Below are 23558 nucleotides of genomic sequence, written 5' to 3'. Positions count from 1 at the left end.
TATCGGCGAGGACCATTCGCAACCGTCTCCATGAAGCTGGGCTACGGTCCCGCACACCGTTAGGCCGTCTTCCGCTCACGCCCCAACATCGTGCAGCCCGCCTGCAGTGGTGTCGCGACAGGCGTGAATGGAGGGACGAATGGAGACGTGTCGTCTTCAGCGATGAGAGTCGCTTCTGCCTTGGTGCCAATGATGGTCGTATGCGTGTTTGGCGCCGTGCAGGTGAGCGCCACAATCAGGACTGCATACGACCGAGGCACACAGGGCCAAAACCCGGCATCATGGTGTGGGGAGCGATCTCCTACACTGGCCGTACACCACTGGTGATCGTCGAGGGGACACTGAATAGTGCACGGTACATCCAAACCGTCATCGAACCCATCGTTCTACCATTCCTAGACCGGCAAGGGAACTTGCTGTTCCAACAGGACAATGCACGTCCGCATGTATCCCGTGCCACCCAACGTGCTCTAGAAGGTGTAAGTCAACTACCCTGGCCAGCAAGATCTCCGGATCTGTCCCCCATTGAGCATGTTTGGGACTGGATGAAGCGTCGTCTCACGCGGTCTGCACGTCCAGCACGAACGCTGGTCCAACTGTGGCGCCAGGTGGAAATGGCATGGCAAGCCGTTCCACAGGACTACATCCAGCATCTCTACGATCGTCTCCATGGGAGAATAGCAGCCTGAATTGCTGCGAAAGGTGGATATACACTGTACTAGTGCCGACATTGTGCATGCTCTGTTGCCTGTGTCTATGTGCCTGTGGTTCTGTCAGTGTGATCATGTGATGTATCTGACCCCAGGAATGTGTCAATAAAGTTTCCCCTTCCTGGGACAATGAATTCACGGTGTTCTTATTTCAATTTCCAGGAGTGTATAATGCAAATTTCAAAGAAAAAAAAAAGAAATAAGTAATACAATGAGTGTGGTGAAAATACACTACTCTCACCTTGTCTTACAATTGTCTTATTAGTCTGTATGTTCAGTCTGTGAGCCCACGCACTTGCGCCGATGCATTCGATTGATACAAATATCGCAATGTGGTAGGTCCTTATCGTGTTTAATAGCTAATTTGTACTGAGTTGTGTTGAGTCTTGCTACTTTGTGCATAATTTTGGAGGCTTTTTCAATTGTCAGTTTGATATAATAGTTAAAATTCTGTTTTTCGTCAAGATGCAGTCCTAGATAACGTGTGGCTTGTTTCCTCTGTATGCTTGTATTGTCTAATTTTAGAATTGAATACCTCTGTAGTGTCCCTCTGAGAAGTAAATATACAGTTTTGTTGGGAGCGATTTTTAATTTATTTTCTTTGCAATAATTATTAATTTTTGAAGCAGTTGCGTGCCTTTTGTCTCTAGTGCTGCTCTCGAGTTGGCTGACACCACTACGAGCAGGTCATCTGCATACGCCACCACACCTCTTAACCTACCGTTCAGCGTGATCAGCAAGGGCTCGATGCGATATCTCAGAATATTGGTCTGCAGATCGAGCCCTGTGGATATCTCTTCGTTATTCTGTTGACAACCTTGTGTGTACCAGCCCTCTACTCCGCCGCTCTGCGTCTGCAGTAGTCGAGGAGGCTATTGTAGAGGGAAACTGATAGCCTCATTTCCCTTAACCTGGCGAAGAGGAACGGCCACCACAGTTTGTCATAAGTCGATTGGTATGGTGGCCACGTATTTGTCACTGATGCTATTTCTAACTGCCAGTGTTTGGTTGATGGCGTTTTCCATTGATGTACCTTCCCTGAAACCGAATTGATGAGGCGTTAGCCCGAGGAGGCATCTGTGTGGATGTAAGCGGTCACACAGGAGCCTTTCCTGTACCTTGGCGAGTGTGTTTAAGAGGCAGATCGGTCGGTACGTTTTGGAGTCTGTTGGCTCTTTGTCTTGTGATTTCCTGATTATTACTACATTAGCAGTTTTCCAGAGGTTTGGAATTCTACCTGTTAATAGTGCCTCGTTGAACATGTTAATAAGAAAATGTGTGAGTTGTGTTACTGTTTGTTTTAATGTTTCTGAAATTATTTTGTTTGGGCCTGGTGATTTTCGGTTTTTAAGCCTGCTGATTGCCGTCGTGACTTCTTCTTGTGAGAATGGTATGGTTACACTGTCACTGATGTATGGTTGCCTGATGCTCTCTCTTAGGTCAGCGTGGTGTCGCTCGTCTGTTGGTGAGAGATCTGGAAAATGTGCTGGCCAGGGTGGCAGTCGAACATTTTCTGTATCCAGAAAGGCCCGTACAGGACCTGCAACATGCTCTCGTGCATTATGCTGCTGAAATGTAGGGTTTCACAGGGATCGAATGAAGGGTAGAGCCACGGGTCGTAATACATCTTAAATGTAACGTTGTAACCTTCCCCTCACTTATCGACCTTAATGACAGTGAAAAATTAAACCGCGTGTACCTAATGGAAATTTGGGAAAAGCAATCGTCACCGAAGTTAATTTGTCGGTAAAGAGGGAGGAAAGTGTTACATCTATCGAAAGGAAAAATGCAAATGAAACTGGTGGAAATTAATTTTGAAAAGGGGTAAAGTTAATAAAGAAAGTAAATGTGCGGTCGTCACGTTAACAAATAATTGGCGCTAATTAGAGATTTGAGATTTGGGGGAAATTACGGTCGTCAGTCCTAAGGACAATTACTATAGTAACTGAAAAAGAAAGGTTATTACAAATATAATTAGCACTAGAAGCGTGGCAACTGAAGGTTAACACGTGTAGTGTGAAAACTGAAAGTTTGTCAGAAGTAATAAATTTCGCTACACTCTGGCTTAATTTAGCAAAAGAATTAATAAAACCGGAAAATGGAAAGTTAATTTAGTAACTGAAGTTAATAGTGAGCTTTCTTTCTGAAGCACATCGAAATTCAGTAAAATACGGTTAGTCTTGGACTACCTCAACAATCATTTCAAAAGCTACTTGAATCTACGCAATTTAGAAATAAGAGATTTAACTTTGAACTTGAATTAAATGATTCTGAACAATTAACAATAGTAAAATTTAGTACGTACCAAGCTGAGCTGCAGCCACAGGTAAGCTAAAATACGGTAACAAAACTCGCACTCTTAATTTGTGCTTGTGTAATGTAAATATTGTAGCCAGCTATGAATACCTTAACTGAACTTTGAAATTAAAGCAGTGAAATCGAATGATGCTGGCGTTTGAATTTCAACGACACTCGGGTTCATTCCGGAAAAGGAAGGGACCCTGCTTGGTAATGCTATTGGGACAATGAGCAACAAAGGTTCATGCTACGTTACTGTAATTTTGTGATTTGAACAGTTTGAAAAGCTGAGGTCTGCCATACAGTTCTAAAACTTTACGTGCTTCCAGTCTTCCTTGGTTGATTGAAGGTTTGAAGCCATCGATCGAGGAGGTGGCGACAGTCACTCATTGTCGGCCGTCGCTGTTGCAGAAGCTGGATGTTGGCGCGCTTCCTTCTCGACACGGTCACCAGGCGAAACGGGCTCTTGATGTGCGCCAGCTAATGCTTCCCGTCTGCGACACCGTGTCAGAAACTATCATAGCAACTCGAGCGCAATTACATGCTGTCCAACCCCGAAAGCGCGGCAACTCGCGGGAGCGTCACACAACACACCTGCTCCACTGCACTACCCCAGCCAGACTCCCTCTGCTCTGCCCGCGCTCCACGCGGTAGAGTTAACACTCCCAAAGATCCTAAACACTTGGGTTCTCCACACGACCTATCGATGTATTCGTTCGATAGCATAGTTTTCCCTAGGCCAGACCCAGCGTATAAATACAAATAATATTCACAAAACAAACCAATTATAAATCGACATAAATGCATAAATATATACAAATAGTAAAACAATTACAATATACAAAGACACAGAAATGTCATATCTTCAGGTAACAAAATAAGGAAAAAAATTTATAGTACCATAGATGGAAACAGGAGGATATGCATTTCCGGCGTTACACGTGCCCCACATTGTCTGAGGATGTTCGTGTAACCTAAACAGACTCAGAAAATGTCCCAAAAAAGTAACAGCGGAAATACATACGCTCAAAACATCAACAAAATGTAGCATTCGTCTAATTAACCATAAATCAATTTTTAGATCATAATAATTGAGTGGAGACACTCCTAATCTTATTCCACTCTGTCATCTTGCACAAATTAAAACAGGTTGACAACATATTAAAATTCATAGAAAACATAGAAAATTGTTTAGCTATTCCAAAATCATTAAAATTCGTAACACTATAAGAAATGGAATACTATTTACAAAATTAATTAGAGTGCATGGTCATAAAAACAGGTAGATCAAAATACGCAAATAAATAATTACATAGACTACACATTTTGTATAACCTTTTCATAATTAATATTCTCGTCATGAGGGCCGGGATGGTTCCTTTGAAAGGGCACGGCCGATTTCCTTCCCCATCCTTCCCTCACCCGAGCTTGCGCTCCGTCTCTAATGACCTCGTTGTCAACGGGACGTTAAACACTAAGCTCCTCCTCGTCATGAGAATCTACTTAACGCTAAAGAACAATATAATATACAGCAGATCGACAAAAACATAAATATTGACAGCAGAATTCTCTCACATCAGCTGTCCCGGAAGAGAAACAACTCCGCCTTCCGTACCCGCAAGTACAAAGAATGCCGACAGCGGCACAAGAGCCTACAGCGGCACAAGAGCCGACAGCGGCTCCGCCTCGCCAGTATTGTTGCGCCCACCTGTGCGGCACGGTTGATCTCACTCACTCTTGTAACGGCATTTCCAGAACGTCTGTTTCACTGAATTCTTTCGGAAAAGCTCACTCCCGAGTAATCTCAAGGAGTCCATTAACACTATCACAGTGGATAACTCGACACTGTCCATCATCACACGCATGTACTAGCCTGAAACTTAAAACAGCGTCTAAGTACATCGGCAATGACTAGTAAATCACACATTCATGAAATCTTACAGCTAGTTACAAAATCATATATACATTCCTTAATCTACTGTGACTCAGCTGAAAACTTAAACTAAGAGCTTGGATTTTTCAATTGGTAAATAATCACTCTCTCTTAAATCATTTAGTAAAAATTAATTACTTATTAATTACAACTTCTTTAATGTCCTCTTGGTCAGGCAAACGCATGGCAATCTAGCAAATCGTTTAAATCTTGCACTCCATATTTACATACTGTACAAATTACCCATTCTGTGGTATTAATCAATCCTAGGTTGGTACAATTTCAAGTCTACAATGTTCCGTATACCTAATAGTTTTCCAGAGCTTGGATACTCTGAGCAATAAGCATTTGTGTGAGGTATACCAATGACTTTATATGGTCCATTATAAACAAATTAAAATTTAGAGATTTCATTGTCTATCTCGCTCAATTCCTCATGAGCTTTTACAAGTGCTAAGTCTCCGATTGCAAACGTAACAAAACGCGCTTTACCGTCATGACGACGTATGCGACCATCGGTTTTTAGCTTCATTATTTCCGGCAAACTACCTTTTTTCACACCAATACTCGGTTTGTCTGGAAACACACTCTTATTCCTCATTATTACTTCATACAGGCCTCGTCTTTGTTCGTGTGTTACGTTCGACACACCGTCTACAATACTTTCCAATTCACTTTCTACACTATTGTCAATGCCGAGATTCCTCACACTACAGTAGTTCAAAGTCATACCTACATCAATAGCATCCGGCCAGTTAACAATGTGTATAGGCTGGTATTGCCTATGCACACCGTCTCCTGCCTCGTCAAAGCTAACTACTATTGTTTTATCTTGTGACGTACATGTCAAAGTTTTGCTTTCGCAATTCATCACTGCACGGTACTTTAATAGCCAATCTAACCCGATAATTACTTCCGTAGTTAAGTCTGGCACGACGACAAACTCTTGTTCAAATCGTGCCCCACATATCTCGAAGTTGACAAAAATCTGTTTTGTGACCGGTTTAGTGGCCTTCCCAGTAGCACCGATAATTTTCACTCCTGTTACTGGCATAACTGCAATGCCAGGTCTGTCTTTCAGTAACTCAAACATTTTCCCAGATACAGCACTCAATTCTGCACCGGTGTCAATCAACACGTTTAGTTGTAGGTCGTGCATATTAACAGACACTAATATCTGTCTACACTTGTCCTCGACTGTTTCTTTATTTTCCCACAGTAAATCCTTGTCTATATCCAGGTCATTCCAGAAAAAACCATCCGGCTTTGATCCTAAATCCGGCTTATCTGGCGGCCTTTTCAGCCTCTGTTCACATACAGTTTTAATTTCAACACGTTTGTCCTGAGGCTTAGTCTGTAGCTTCGCCTCCAATACCGAAACCTTTTCCTGTAACTCGTCAACTATTGAGTGTTGCTTTGCTATCAATTCACTAATTGTCACCTTCGTTGATTCCTCTTTGGTCAGATTGATCTCATCTGCCAATCTACCTGGAGGAATGTGCCCAGTAGTATCTGCAATTACTTCCTCTGGACCTGCGCAACCCACACTGCTATCGTCCGAACGTATAACGTCAGCTCTAACCTCATACACGCTGTATTCTGCGTGCTTTTCTACCAGTCGTGTCCGGCTATCACTAAAATTCCCGTAATCTTTCTCCTCAATACTTTCGCAATGTTTAAACTAGAGTTTTGCTTCGGATGGGTCGGCCACTTCTAACACTATAACTTTCGGTAAAGTCTGCCGGTCAGGGCCAGAACTTTCCGTTACTACTTCAACATCCAACTCCTGCAGGACGAAACACGACGAATCTTGCTCGTGCTCCCCATTAACATCAACTATTTCTGGTAAAGTCCGCCGGTTAGGGCCAGAACTTTCTATCCCTTCACAAACACTATCTTCCTGCGGGACGAGACGCGGCAAATCCTTCCCGCGCTCCCCATAAACACTTCTCCCGTACAGGCCCCTATAGTCTCTTAGTTCGTCGCATTAGCGACCGAACTGCCTAAACCAGACCTCATCCCTCTCTGCATCCCATCGCTCGATGACGGACGTGTTATCCGACATCTGATATTCTCTCAACAATTGCGAATCATTCTTAAACTCAATCTCCATTTCCGCTGTGGGTGTTACAGCTGCCACTTTATAATCGTTTTCCGGAACACTACTTAAATTGTTCTCACTGACAGTGAATGTATTTTCTACTGCCGTGTCTACAGCTGATCTACTACTTGTGGGCGCACTCCTTTCTCCTAACACAGGCACACTCTCCCGCCGTTGAATATTCCATACGGAATTTTCATAACGACGACACCTGGGTTTTCTCCTGTTATTGGGCCTCCAAAATTTCTCCACGCCCAGTGGACCCCTCACCGGCGCGGCTAATGGTTTCCCTGTCTCGTCCCAGCAGATCTGCTCCCCGGATGCTGCTGAGGTGGCTTATCGCACCCTCTGGCGTTATTACTATCCTGTGAAGCCCGTATCACGTTAGTATGATACTGGTTTCCGTCATTCCTGTTATTATTTGCATTGTACCGATTGTTATTACGGTCCGAACCATTATTGTTATTGCTGCCATGGTTGCGGTATGCATTATTCCCATGGTTATCGTTGTTGTGGTTGCTGTGGTACCCGTTGTTGTTACCACGGCCTCTACCACTATCGCGAGTATTGCGCCAATTGTCCTCGTCCTCAACTCTTTCCAGGAAATCATTGATTGTCCTGTAATTGCTTCCTATGTAGCGTTTTGTATCATCTGGAAGCTTCTTGTAGAGTTCCCAGACTATTTCGGATTCCGTGCGGCGATCACGCAAATATTCCAACTTGGCGGATCCAGCCCTCACAAAACTCCTTCATCGAGCCGCGCGAATTCGCAACGAAAGGCCTCCATACGACAAATTCGCGCCAGACACTTTGCTGTATTTGCTCTGACCAGTATTCAGCCAGAAACAAATTTTTAAACTCGTCAAAAGTCAGGTTGGTAATGTTGAGGTTTAAGCCCCAACGCTTGGCATCACCAGCCAACACATCAATAACCGCATTAATTTTTCTCTCATTAGTCCATGATCTGGGTAAAACTCTTTCACCATTTTTAATGAAATCCGTCGGGTGTATACCGCCTTTTTTCAAGGGGTCGAACCGCTCCTCTTTCGTTAACAATTCCGAACTATGTGCACAGATTGGCACATAGCTCTGTTTTTCGTCAAGTTTCTTTTCTAATTCCGAAACTCTCATAATTACTTGGCAAGTGGTTGTCGCAAGCGTTTCTACTTCCCTTTTTTTTTCTTCGCAGGTATTAGACTGCTTCGTCACTTTGGTATCTACTTCGGATACTAAAGCCTTTAAAGTTTCCGCCTTCTTTTGATCCTCTTTTTTCACTAATTGAATTTGTTCCGTCACCTTATTCTCGATGATCGGAGCAACTGCTTCTCCTACACTTTTCTCGATTCTGCTAATTTCGGAATAAAAACGAGTACTTATCCTCGCAACTGCCGCCTGAACGCCTATCATTTCCTGTTTAAGATTGCCGATTTCGTTATTAATCACAACAATATCTTGTTTGATTTTGTCAACTTTTGTGTTAACAACTTGAACATTGTTGTTAACAACATTAATACCTTTGTTCTGATTGTCTAGCTTCCATTCAAGTTTTTCAGACTGACTCGTGATTTCGTTAATCAAAACATTCAATAAATCAGTTAAATTCCCGGAAACTACCGGTTTTACTTCTGTAGCGGCTTCCTCTTTAATTGTCCCCCCGTATTCGTCATCAAGGGATTCACATTTGATTTTCACTTCCGATTCCGAAACATTTTCTAAAGTTTGGAATTCCATTTCTGCTCTTTGTTGCGTTTCGGCGGTCGCGTCTTTCATGCTAGCCGCTTGCTCCTGAACAATGGGTACCGCGGTACGCGTTTCCCACTGTTCGACCAATTGTTCCGTATCCAAGTCTACCAAATTTTGGTAATTGTTGCCTCCACTCATTTTAATAATTTTCAATATAAATGACAAATCTCAAATCTAATTAGGATTCCTCCCACTACTTAATCTCGCTGACGTAACGACCTGTTCGTAACCAGTACTTTGTTACGAGATTTGCACAATACAAAATTCGTATCCAGAACAACCTCAAATCTGAAGATTGTCCTGTCACCAGGTCGCCACGTGTAACCTCCCCCTCACTTATCGACCTTAATGACAGTGAAAAATTAAACCGCGTGTACCTAATGGAAATTTGGGAAAAGCAATCGTCACCGAAGTTAATTTGTCGGTAAATAGGGAGGAAAGTGTTACATCTATTGAAAGGAAAAATGCAAATGAAACTGGTGGAAATTAATTTTGAAAAGGGGTAAAGTTAATAAAGAAAGTAAATGTGCGGTCGTCACGTTAACAATTAATTGGCGCTAATTAGATATTTGAGATTTGGGGGAAATTACGGTCGTCAGTCCTAAGGACAATTACTATAGTAACTGAAAAAGAAAGGTTATTAACATATAATTAGCACTAGAAGCGTCGCAACTGAAGGTTGACACATGTAGTGTGAAAACTGAAAGTTTGTCAGAAGTAATGAATTTCGCTACACTCTGACTTAATTTAGCAAAAGAATTAATAAAACCGAAAAATCGAAAGTTAATTTAGTGACTGAAGTTAATAGTGAGCTTTCTCTCTGAAGCACATCGAAATTCAGTGAAATACGGTTAGTCTTGGACTACCTCAACAATCATTTCAAAAGCTACTTGAATCTACGCAATTTAGAAATAAGAGATTTAACTTTGAACTTGAATTAAATGATTCTGAACAATTAACAATAGTAAAATTTAGTACGTACCAAGCTGAGCTGCAGCCACAGGTAAGCTAAAATACGGTAACAAAACTCGCACTCTTAATTTGTGCTTGTGTAATGTAAATATTGTAGCCAGCTATGAATACCTAAACTGAAGTTTGAAATTAAAGCAGTGAAATCGAATGATGCTGGCGTTTGAATTTCAACGACACTCAGGTTTATTCCGGAAAAGGAAGGGACCCTGCTTGGTAATGCTATTGGGACAATGAGCAACAAAGGTTCATGCTACGTTACTGTAATTTTGTGAATTGAACAGTTTGAAAAGCTGAGGTCTGCCATACAGTTCTAAGACTTTACGTGCTTCCAGTCTTCCTTGTTGGTTGATTGAAGGTTTGAAGCCGTCGATCGAGGAGGTGGCGACAGTCACTCATTGTCGGCCGTCGCTGTTGCAGAAGCTGGATGTTGGCGCGCCTCCTTCTCGACACGGTCACCAGGCGAAACGGGCTCTTGATGTGCGCCAGCTAATGCTTCCCGTCTGCGACACCGTGTCAGAAACTATCATAGCAACTCGAGCGCAATTACATGCTGTCCAACCCCGAAAGCGCGGCAACTCGCGGGAGCGTCACACAACACACCTGCTCCACTGCACTACCCCAGCCAGACTCCCTCTGCTCTGCCCGCGCTCCACGCGGTAGAGTTAACACTCCCAAAGATCCTAAACACTTGGGTTCTCCACACGACCTATCGAAGTATTCGTTCGATAGCATAGTTTTCCCTAGGCCAGACCCAGCGTATAAATACAAATAATATTCACAAAACAAACCAATTATAAATCGACATAAATGCATAAATATATACAAATAGTAAAACAATTACAATATACAAAGACACAGAAATGTCATATCTTCAGGTAACAAAATAAGGAAAAAAATTTATAGTACCATAGATGGAAACAGGAGGATATGCATTTCCGGCGTTACAACGTCCACTGTTCAAAGTGTCGTCAATGCAAACAAGAGGTGACCGGGACGTGTAACCAATGGCACCCAAACAATCACGCCGGGTGATACGCCAGCATGGCGATGACGAATACACGCTTCCAATGTGCGTTCATCGCGATATCGCCAAAAATGGATGCGGCCATCATGATGCTGTAAACAGGACCTGGATTCAGCCGAAAAAATGACGATTTGCCATTCGTGCACCCAGGTTCGTCGTTGAGTACACCATCGCAGGCGCTGCTGTCTGTGATGCAGCGTCAAGAATAACCGCAACCATGGTCTCCGAGCTGATAGTCCATGCTGCTGCAAACGGCGTCGAACTGTTCGTGCAGATGGTTTTTGTCTTGCAAACATCCCCATCTGTTGACTCAGGGATCGAGACGTGGCTGCACGATCCGTTACATCCATGCGGATAAGATGCCTGTCATCTCGACTGCTAGTGATACGAGGCCGTTGGGATCCAGCACGGCGCTCCGTATTACCCTCCTGAACCCACCGATTCCATATTCTGCTAACAGTCATTGGATCTCGACCAACGCGAGAAGAAATGTCGCGATACGATAAACCGCAATCGCAATGGGCTACAATCCGACCTTTATCAAAGTCGGAAGCGTGATGGTACGCATTTCTCCTCCTTACAGGAGGCATCACAACAACGTTTCACCAGGCAACGTCGGTCAACTGCTGTTTGTGTATGAGACATCGGTTTGAAACCTTCCTCATGTCAGCACGTTGTAGGTGTCGCCACCGGCGCCAACCTTGTGTGAATGCTCTGAAAAGCTAATCATTTGCATGTAACAGCATCTTCTTCCTGTTGGTTAAATTTCGCGTCTGTGGCACTTCATCTTCGTGGTGTAGCAATTTTAATGGCCAGTAGTGTACCTCATCTCTGAGTTGCGTTGCTACAACCGCTGTAGCAATTGACAGAATGAATCTATGTCATCCTGTCAGTCGTCAAACGCATTCGTGCGTTTCAACTCCGCCTCGGAGTCTTTGTTATGTCCGAATCACTCTGCCGCCTCCTGAGAGTGTGGCACCGCGCGTCACGCTTGCAGCGTTCCTAGCGGGCCGGCTGAGAGCTGGAGGCGGAACGGCCGTGTGGCTGCCGCTGCCGCTGCCGCTGCTGCTGTTGCTGTTGTATCGAGAGGCGGCTGTCAGAGGCTGTTAGCCGTTGGCCCCAGCCGTGGGCGGAGGCCGGCTGTCGATAGCGGCGCGGACCTCGAGGCAGCTGACGGCCATTAAAGCCGGGGCCGCCGCAGGCGCCGCCGCACAGGTGCGATACGGCCGTCACCGCCAGCGCCGTGTCACTGGGCGGCGGGCCGGCTCGGGGAACGGCTGCACTCGCGTCTTGCGGGTCACGTTGGGAAAACTAGCACAGGTTAATTGTAGAGCCCATGTAACGGTTTCAAAAATCTGTGTAAGTAATTGGCTAAACACAACGAAGAAAAAAACACAGTACATCAAAGACAAATTCTCGAAGCACATTTGAACATGATGCTCGCAAGTTAATTTGGAAGAACCCCGACCGTAGTTGCCGAAAATGGCGGTGAACCGGACTTTGCTAAATGGTTCAAATGGTTCTGAGCACTATGGGACTTAACATCTGAGGTCATCAGTACCTAACTAACCTAAGGGCATCACACACATCCATGCCCGAGGCAGGATTCGAACCTGCGACCGTAGCCGTCTTCATGTCAGAGTAGCACACGCGATCAACTCGCAGTTTAGCACAGCATAATTATTTAAGTGTAACCGTACGATTTCTCTGTAGAGCTGCTCGATGATTTGCTGGATGGTTATAATTTAAGTGCAGATATTCACGGAGATCCAATGTACGCTGTAATTACCGCATGGCAGCGAAACTTCGTATACAGGCTAACACATGAATGCTGAATTGATTTACGCTGGAAAAAAAATTAGTTCCAATTTTGGCTACGAGGTGCAAATCTGGCACTGTATGTTGTTTGTGTGACAATATGACACCTACGCTGGCATTTTACAAGCCACAACATGCCGGTATGGATATCGAAAAGAGATACCGTGCGCTCTAAGTGAAAGTGTTTTTTATGTGAAAGTCGTGCTGCATTGAGAGAGTATCGCCGACAGAGAGGTCTGAGGAGAGGGCCGATGACAATAAATGATTTCAAGAAGATGATAATGAAATTCTAAAACACTGATGAGCTTGGTGTGACACCTGGAAAAGGAAGGCATCCTACCCCGGTGGAAATTCGTGACAAGGTTGCTGTTGCCGTAACTGACCATGCCCCAAGTACCCTGAGCAGTGCTAGTACCCCCTCCCGCCGGAGGTTCGAGTCCTCCCTCGGGCAAGAGTATGTGTTTTTTTCTTAGCATAAGTTAGTTTAAGTAGTGTGTAAGTTTAGGGACCGATGACCTCAGCAGTTTTGTCCCTTAGGAATTCACAAACATTTGAACAGTGCTACTACTCGTGCTGTGTCACGAGAGTGGTCCATCTCATGGTGAACGGTACGGGGAGTTTTGCGGCCTATTTTACAGTAGTACCCGTACAAGATCCAGACATTGCTGCAACTGACACCTCATGATCCACGGCAAAGTTCTGAATTTGCTCTTCGATTTCTGACATGGGTCGAGGTATATGACATGTGGTCAGGCAATATTCTATGGAGGGACGAGGCACATTTTACACTAAAGGATACAGTGAATACACCAGAACTACCGAATTTGGAGAATGTCAAACGGTGTTTTGTGCACGAAGAGCCATTGCTTTCGCTGTATGTAACTGTGTGGTGTGGATTCACAGACACCTTTATTTTCGGTCAGTTCTTCTTTGAAGATAATACACCCAGATGGGGTTCAAGTGAGCCACGACGTCTGCTGTAAGTAGGCTGTTTAAGTTTTTATGTTGGTAACACCACGTAGTGCTCTATATGAAAATCACTGATTCTGCTGTGTGAAGTCTGTGGCTGGTTTGCATTGTTGGAATATTTGCTATTGTACTGTTGGGCAGTTGGATGTGAACAGCGCGTAGCGTTGCGCAGTTGGAGGTGAGCCGCCAGCAGAGGTGGATGTGGGGGGAGAGATGGCAGAATTTTGAGAGCGGACGATCTGGACGTGTGTCCATCAGAAAGAGTAAATTTGTATATATATATATATATATATATATATATATATATATATATATATATATATATATAATGACTTTTGAATATATTAAGGTAAATACATTGTTTGTTATATATCAAAATCTTTCATTTGCTAACTATACCTATCAGTAGTTAGTGCCTTCAGTAGCTAGAATCTTTTATTTAGCTGGCTGTATTGGCGCTCGCTGTATTGCAGTAGTTCGAGTAACGAAGATTTTTGTGATTCATGAAAGGTATGGGTTATTGTTAGTCTGGGCCATTCTTTTGTAGGGATTATTGAAAGTCAGATTGCGTTGCGCTAAAAATATTGTGTGTCAGTTTAGTGTTGATCAGAATAAGTAAAGAGGGAAATGTCTGAGTACTTTCAGTTCTGCTCAGCTCTTTGAAAATCAAATAACGTACAGTAATTGATAAATTTTTCTAAGGGGACGTTTCACTGCACGCTATCGAGATCTCCTTGAAAAGCATGTGTTTCCTGCTTTGGAGGAGCGCAGTTGTGTGGAAACCACTGGTTGCATGCAAGATGGGGTAATACTTCATGTTGATCGCCTACTAAAAGATCTGCTTAATGCAATCTTCCGCGAACTTGTTATCTCCAGAATTCTTCCACATGGATGGCCTGCAAGATCATCTGATCTGAAGCCAGATGACTTTTGGCACTGGGGATATTAAAAGAAGGCGTTTTCCAGAGAAATGTCCGGTCTCTCGCTGATCTGAAGGCCAGTATACAGGATGACATTGCTCAGAGTCCAGTGGAACTGGTGCGAGCAACTCTTGATCACATCGTTTTACTGATGTAGCATGTCGTCGACGTCTCCGGCGTTCATACTGAACGAATTGTTTAAGCCATTGTTAATAATAAAATCAATATTATGCTTTTCTCACTTGTTTGACATTTTTTGCCCACGTCCCGTCCGTAACCCATTATGTATGGAAACATTTATATACATCTTCCTTGCGTTTAAATTACCAGACTTGCACCTGGTGGCCAAAATTGGAACCTATTTTTTTCCAGCGTAAATCGGTTTCACATTAACACATTAGAATATCTGCCAAGTTTCGCTGCTATACGGTAATTACAGATCACAATGGCTCTCTGTGAGAAGCTACACTTGCATTATAACCAGCCGGTACATGTAAAAGTGAAATAAGACCGTCGCGCAAAGACTGATGAGGTTGTTGCGCATTTCATACGACTAGGCAAATATATCTACATGTATACTTTGCCAGCCACCTTATGATGTGTGACGGAGCGTGTTTTGTGTAAAACTGTCACTTTGCCCTTTTTCCAGTCTCGAATGTAGTGCGTAAAAAACGACTGTCGGTAAGGCTGCGTGTGGGTTCGGATCTGTCCTGAGATATACGTAACAGGAACCAACATGCTGGTTAACTCTTCTAGTAACACACACTCTCGAAATTTTAATAATAAATTACATCGCCATGCGCAGCGCCTCTCTTGTAGCGCGTGCCCTTGGAGGTGGATGAGCGTTTCCACATGCGTTTAGCTCGCTGTACGTATCTGTGACGAAAGGCACTGCGTTCATTGGATCTTCTCTATTTCGTATATCAATTATATGTAGCAGAGGACACAGAATGACGATCAGTACTCAAGTAGTGGTGAAAAAGGGTTTGCTAGGCAACGTTTTTCGTTGGACGGGATACACATCTAAGTATTCTTCCGATGAATCTGCCTGGCATCTGCGTTTTTTGCAGTTAGTTTTGTTCAGTCGCTCTACTGTACGCTCTATACCACATATTTACTAGGTGTAGCTCTTTCCAGTGATTGTCAGTCTTTCTGTATTTCGCTAAAATTTTCTATCATTGGGCCTTTTTTGTATAAACAGCAACTCCAACACTGTCCACGAGGTCATTTACAAACGATACTACATCCATAAGTTCCCAAAATTTGAATTTTGCGCTCAAATGGCTACAAGTACACAGAAATTCCATGAGGTGTCTCCCAAACATCATCCCTGAATTAGTGTTCTAAGATAAATTTGAATTGAGTCGTCGGATTAACTGTTGGTGAGCATGTTTCCAATGAGATGTTATCTGAGTTTGCGATTTTGCAGTAGCTGACGTGAATTTTTGTTTTAAACCACTGTAGAACGCCTCAGATGTTGAAGCAAACTTTTGAACAGAAAGCGTAAGCTCAGACATGGGGTCCTACAGGTATAGTCCTTCCACCAGTTCCTTCCTAGACTTTGTTTCCAAGGTTTTCACTGGTAACGAAAGTACGACAGATGATTCTGACTCATAAACTAAGCAGCAATCGTCTCCCTGGAAGATTCCTTCTTTACTTCGGCAAAAAAGTATCGACAGTTCAAAGTAACGTTAAGTTCAATATTTTTATGTAGACGACATTGTTGACAAGAAGTTTGCCTCTCTGTTCAGAATACTGACATTCGAAGATGGACAAGGAGAGAATACATCCACATAAATGGTGTACGAACGACTTGTAGAAGCTGAATCGTAGAGGGTACCGAACACCATAAGAAAGAGAGTTCTACCGGCCGAGGTGACGCGATGGACTCGCATTCGGGAGGACGACGGTTCAAGCCCGCGTCTGGCCATTCTGATTTAGGTTTTCCGTGTTTTTTTCTAAATCGCTACAGGTAAATGCCGGGACGATTCATCTGAAAGGGCACGGCCAACTAACTCCCCCATCATTACCTAATCTGTTAGGTCCGATGACCGCTGTTTTGTCCCCTCCCCCAAACCAACCAACAAACCAAAGAATGTCTTCCACAATCCATTTCAAAAGTGGCAGAAACGTTGGGATCTATGTCTTCACTCCCACGTGCACTACTTCGAAGGCGATGGAACAGAAGAAGATCTAGGTAAGACAGAATAATTTTCATTAATATATTTGGGTACGTTTGAATACCAGTTCGTATTTGTGAACAGCAATGGTCGCACAACAATTCCTTGGGGTTACGTTAACATATGAAGATTTTTGTCCGTTAATAATGATATGCCGCGTTCCATATGCTAGGAACTGCTCAGCCCAATCACAAATTTCGTCTGATATTCGGTCCGTTCGTATTTTGATCATTATACGACAGCGTGGAGGTGTATCGAACCCCAGCCGGAAGTCAAGAAATTCAGGAAATTGTTAATGGAGTGCTGTATACCAAGTAACTCAGTCCACAACCATTTGTTCACACTAAAGTGTAATCCTTGAAATACAGAACAACAGCAGGTGTGCGGGAGAGAGTCTGTGTCATCCGAAATATTCATTCTAGAAACAATGGTGAGTCTTCGCAGTCTGCGTCTTTCTCTTAGATCAAACTGCACCCTTCGCATTCAACCTGTTACAAATGGTACTTCTCAATTAGAGATGAGGCATTAGGACATTTTCTCTCACTTTTCTAGTATTTATTCTGTTGAAAGACGTCCTCCGCTGTCTGTCTGTGAATCGTGTAAATTTTGATCTGTGTATTACCGTATTGAACTTTTCCTGTCGTCACAAACTGGAAATCACTCGAGGGCTTTCTTTAACGCTCTTGAAAACCCGTCTACGGAACACAGTCACGCCGACCGGAGTATCAGACCAGTGATCGTCAATTCGCTGCGCACTTTCGATGCGTGTTTGGCACACCTTCCTGTCTCACAGGCTAGCTCGCTCCACATTGCGCTACACGAGTAGGTCGAAAGAAACACATAAACAGTTGCTCTGTAGAATACAATGGAATATGTTATAATATCCTAAAATAATGGCACATAATTAAGAGAATATAAAAGTAACCTGTAGAAAGTATCGCAAACACCAGAAGCAAATACACAGATTCTGAGACCAGGAAAAATGTTTCAACTTTACGGAGGTCCGTAACTTGCACAGAAGTTTGACAGAGCTGTTAATTCAAATTCATTTAGATATAGTAGTTTTAGCATAAGAGCTGAGCCGATTCACGGTGGCCCGTTGATGCCTATGTGGTGTAGAGATAATACACACTTCAAAAAAGTTTTGCATCACCTCGGTTCCGAGAGTTCCGGAAGCTGTACAGAAAATTGGAATATAGATCAACATAAATATCATTTCCGCTCTTTTTATTGTTCATGAAAACCACACATTGTACGTTGTACCACCATACAGCGTGACCTTCAGAGGTAGTAGTCCAGATTGCTGAACACATCGGTACCTCTAATAATCAGTAGCATGTCCTCTTGCATTGGTGCATGCCTGTGTTCGTCGTGGGAGAGTATCCACAAGTTCATCGAGGCACTGTTGGTCCAAATTGTCCCACTCCCCAACGACGATTCGGCGTAGATCCCTCAGAGTAGTTGGTGGGTCACATCGTCCATAAACAGACCTTTTCAATGTATCCCAAGTATGTTCGATAGGGTTCATGTCTAGAAAACATGATGGCCACTGTAGTCGAACGATGTCATTATCCTGAAGGAAGTCATTTACAAGATGTGCACGATGCGGGCGCGAATTGTCGTCCATGAAGACGAATGTCTCGCCAATATGCGGCCGATATGGTTGCACAATTGATCGGAGGATGGCTTTCACGTATTGTACGACCGTTACGGCGCCTTCCATGACCACCAGCGGCGTACGTCGACCCCACGTAAGCGCCAGCCCAAAGCAGCAGGGAACCTCCAACTTGCTACACCCGCTGGACGTTGTGTCTAAGGCGTTCAGCCTGACCAGGTTGCCTCCAAACAAGTCTCCGATGATTGTCTGGTTGAAGGCATATGCGACACTCATCGGTGAAGAGAACGTGATGCCAATCCTGAGCGGTCCATTCTGCATGTTGTTGGGCCAATCTGTACCGCTCTGCATGGTGTCGTGGTTGCAAAGATGGACCTCGCTATGGACGTCGGGAGTGAAGTTGCGCATCATGCAGCCTATTGCGCACAGTCTGAGTCGTAAAACGACGTCCTGTGGTTGCACGAAAAGCATTATTCAAAATGGTGGCTTTGCTGTCAGTGTTCCTCCGGGCCGTAATCCGTAGGTAGCGGTCATCCACTGCAATAGTAGCCCTTGGGCTGCCTGAGTGAGGCATATCATCGACAGTTCCTGTCTCTCTGTAACTCCCCCATGTCCGAACAACATCGCTTTCGTTCACTCCGAGACTCCTGGACACTTCCCTTGTTGAGACCCCTTCTTGGGACAAAGTAACTATGCGGACGCGATCGAACCTCGGTATTGACCGTCTAGGCATGGTTGAACTACAGACAACACGAGCCGTGTACCTCCTTCCTGATGGAATGACTGAAACTGAATGGCTATCGGGGGCCCTCCGTCTAATAGGCGCTGCTCGTGCATGGTTGTTTACATCTTTGGGTGGGTTTAGTGACATCTTTCAACAGTCAAAGGGACTGTGTCTGTGATACAATATCCACAGTCAACGTCTATCTTCAGGAGTTCCGGGAACTGGGGTGATGCAAAACTTTTTTGATGTGTGTAGGTTCCCCTTAAAACCGGAAGCGGTAAACCGGCTAGGAGCTGAGTGAGGATGTATGAAGGGCCAGGGAACCTATGGAAAATTTTTTTTCTACACAGTTCTGTTTCTTAAGAATAAATAGTATTTATAGTGAAACTTAATTGGTCGATGTTCAGTTCAGGTTTCATTCGAAAATTGTTTATTTGTAACATGAAATAGAGAGATGTTGTAGTAACAATGAACATTGATTCACAAATAGCTCTAGAAAACGCCATTTTCTCAACAAAAATGTAAAATAAAAAAGTAAGTAACATCAAAAGTATAACAAACATCGCTTTAAAAATTCTCCGAATTTATATAAAGCATGTGTTTGTTATTCATAAACAACTTTCGCATTTATCAATAATAACAGATTTAAAACCTATCCACTGCGTACAAAATAACAAGAATAATTACATTTTCTTAAGTTTCTGCTTGTGAATTGTACTTGCGTCAAAAGTAATTGCTTTGGCTACATAAAAACACAGATGTTACGCGATCAGGTAACTGTTGTTACTTATATACTTCAATTTGTGTTCCTTAATGATGTAGAGTACACAATGGACTAACACAGACTGATGTGCTGTTCTAATTATGTGAAAAACAAATAACCAAACAAATAAAAGAATAGAGTCGTCGTCGGTTCCCTGTTTCTCTATTACACCTTCATTTATGTTCCTTTTTTACTTCCCTACCAGTTCCACCAACACCATCGGTAATCGTACCATTCATATCATTAATAATGTTATTTATGTAGTGTACCAATACTACCGATCCGTAGTTTTGGTAGAGCGCAACTCTACTAATAGTGTATTACCTTGTGTCTCCTCAAATGCTTGTTCTTGTAGAACATGAAATGAATAAGTGAAGACCTCTGATAATCATAATAATATTCAAAGTGATGATCCTTTGTTCTCTTGGGGAAGTGGCAGACTTCATCTATATAAGAGATGGAGTAAAGCGAAAGGCCGTCCATGGACGGTCTGCCTTGAGCGAGAAGTACTTACAACGCGCAACCTCGCCGATGTGGTATACGAGAGAGGTCGAACAAGTGTCGGTGTTTCGGTTACCAGAAGGGTTCAAGGTGTGGGCGAGGCTTAAGACCGTCTGATGCGGAAACAGCTGGGCGTCAACATCTGCTTCTTCGACTGCCGAGAGAAAGGGCTGTAAGACCTGGCGATTTCAATACTTCCACCATCATCTCTTCCTGGTTCCTTCTGTGCACTTCGATGCGCTATCTCCGTAGCTGCTGCGTCTTATTAATAGTATTCACTTTCCAGGTTTTTGACATATTACCGTAACGGTACTCGTAGCTTTCTCGTTATGCCCAAACTTTCGCGTTCTTTTTAATTTTAATTTTAAGGAAGTATCTCTCTACATTCACTTGATCTACCACCACCACCACTACCACCACCATCACCATCATCATCATCGTCATCCATTAATACTGAGTTCTGCGACTATAGAAATTTAAAATCCATTAAGATACGTTTCCCCAACTTTATTCATCTTTGAGATCCGTTATCTGCTCTTTTATTTATCAGTTTGGTGAAGAGCTTTGTAATTATTTTCACGTATAACAGCCGACTGCGATACGGCATTTTGAAATGCTCATTTCGATTTAAATTGGTATTTATCTTCTATATATACACCGATGCGAATATCCGCGGATATCCCGGTATCCTAGCGAATAAAAGTTTCCGCGGATACAAATATTCGCGGGTGTATCTGCAGATACAATGAAAATTACTTTGGGGTTAATCATTTTGAAATGCTCATTTCGATTTAAATTGGTATTTATGTGTATACACTGATGCGAATATCCGCGGATATCCCGGTATCCTAGCAAATAAAAGTTTCCGCGGATACAAATATCCGCGGGTGTATCTGCAGATACAATGATAATTACTTTGTGGTTAATACAGGGCGGGCCAAAAGCCATGAATGAGTTATAACTGAGAATAACTTTTTTATTTATTGTTAGATCATTTTGGTTCGTTGAACGGTGTGAATTTTTCCATGGTTAACCTTTCGTTCTTCTTCTGTCATAATCTGAAACAAAAGAAAGGAGGAAAGAATATCTAAAAAATATTCACAGTATTACCTCTTGTGACTTTTGGTCAAACCTATATTTAAAGGACAATGTCATTTCTGTAAGATTTTTCGTCACATCGTGTTACTTGCGCTCAGTATAGGCGACAGCATGATACAATGCTTGTTACAGTGAGAAGTGTAGCTCCCTGACACGGTTTAGCATTTAGTGAATGAACGTAGATATTATAAACGAGGTATCAGGCCAACATTTAACAATATGCAAAAGATAACAATCTGTACGTGTACAGAATATGGCAGGCCATGTTGTATTAAGATATGGTCATGATCGGCCTCTGCGTTGCTGTTTTGCGAAATGTAAATCACAAGTCTCGTCCGTAAACTGTTAAAAGGTTTTTTCATCAAAATTAATACCCATAAATAAAGAATAAAATTCTTTTGTGCCATTCTTTGATAGACAAGTAAATGAGTTTAAATTTGAGATGGCTGACACTGAAATACGTCCTGCCATTAAAACACAGCAAAACTTCAAAGACGACTGCGGACTTCAACAAACGAAAATTCAGGCCAGGCGCAAGAAAATTTTCAGAGATGTTACGCACCGTAGGGTTAAAGTGCTTTATAAACTGTAGTGACTCATGACGTGTGGAAAGACTTGTGGATGGAGGTAAAGGCATTGGCGGATGCTATGCAGATACTATTTTCTTATCCGCGCAGATTTCTATAAGACATTCTCTCCTTATATCCTCCCTTGTCATTCAGTCTCTGTGATTTGCACAAGAAGGAGAATTCAGAAACCTCTTCCGTGAGCAACTCGATTTCCTTTTCATTATATATGTAAAGAGCTTTACATTTACTGCCGCTGGGCAGTGTGAAGTCTAATTTGATTATCTTGTAATATGGTCATTCCACTACATGCCATGGAAGCTATAGATGTTCGGTTCTTTAGCATTATTTCAGCTTCACAGTACGTCAGAACTTGTGCATTACCTCACTATTTTAATGCAACTGATTTCTATTGTCTGTTAATAATTTGAAATTCACAATTTCCTTCGATAAAATATCACTCGTAAAATCTTTGTTTTGTAAATTTCATTCCAATTTCTTCACATGGTTTCAGATAATTATCTCGTCAACGTTTCGCCTATTTTTCCATACAGTTACCTATTTTTTAAAGGACTATGTTATTCAGCAATAGTTTAGGCGCGCACACTTTCAGATTTTTGATTCTATCGCTGGATCATTAGTTTAATAAGTCATGTTTTCAAAATGTTAACACGAATTATTTTCATAAGAATATGAAAAGCAGGAAGTCAAGGCAATGTTTCTATCAACTGGTGATTTGGAAAAGGCTTCCGACGATACTGACTGCAATACACCCTTTGGAAGTCTAAAATCGTCTAGGAAAAAATGCAGGCAGCGAAAGGTTATATGAAACTTGTACAGAAGCCAGACTACAACTAGAAGAATCGAAAGCTATGAAAAGGAAGCAATAGTTGTGAAGGGAGTGTAACATAGATAAATTTCAGTCTGTAAATGTAGCAAGCAGTAAATGAAAACAAGGAGAAATTTCGAAACGAAATTAAAGTTCAAGGACAAGGAAGACAAGTTTTGAGGTTTGTCGATGACACTGTAATTCTGTCAGAGACCACAAAGGACTTGAAAGATCACTTGAACGGAATGTGCAGGGCGTGAAAAGAGTATAAAATGAGCATTAACAAAAGTAAAACAACAGTAATGGAATGTAATCGAATTAAATCGGGCGATGCTGACAGAATTAAATTGTTAATGAGACACTAAAAGTAATAGTTTCGTTTTCTTCTAGGGCAGGAAAGCTACTGACCAAGGCGGAAGTAAAGAATGTATAAAATGCAGGCTGGTCATAGCACGACGAAGTTTCGTGGAGAAGAGAAATACGGTAACATCTAATGTACATTTACGTAAAATTAAAAGCAATAGCAGCCCTTGGTAGCAGAAAAATGAATCTTTTGATCCAGGTTTCGGCACTGCTAAGAGTGCCTTCATCAGAAATAAAACTCTCAAATTGGTCTATAATACAATTAGAAAATTACAGGAACGTCAAAATTTTTAATTCTAAGTACTGGCTAGTAGTACAAAAAAGAAACAGTGCATACATGTCACGTATTAAACTAAACATCAAGCGATAAAACCTTAGTCACAACATTTGTAAAACAGAATGCATAAAGCCAAGCCTCTATGGGCTGCTCA

The sequence above is a fragment of the Schistocerca americana genome, chromosome 1, assembly GCF_021461395.2.
Source record: "Schistocerca americana isolate TAMUIC-IGC-003095 chromosome 1, iqSchAmer2.1, whole genome shotgun sequence".
Lineage (NCBI taxonomy): Eukaryota > Metazoa > Arthropoda > Insecta > Orthoptera > Acrididae > Schistocerca > Schistocerca americana.
Note: the sequence above shows the minus strand (reverse complement) of the source record.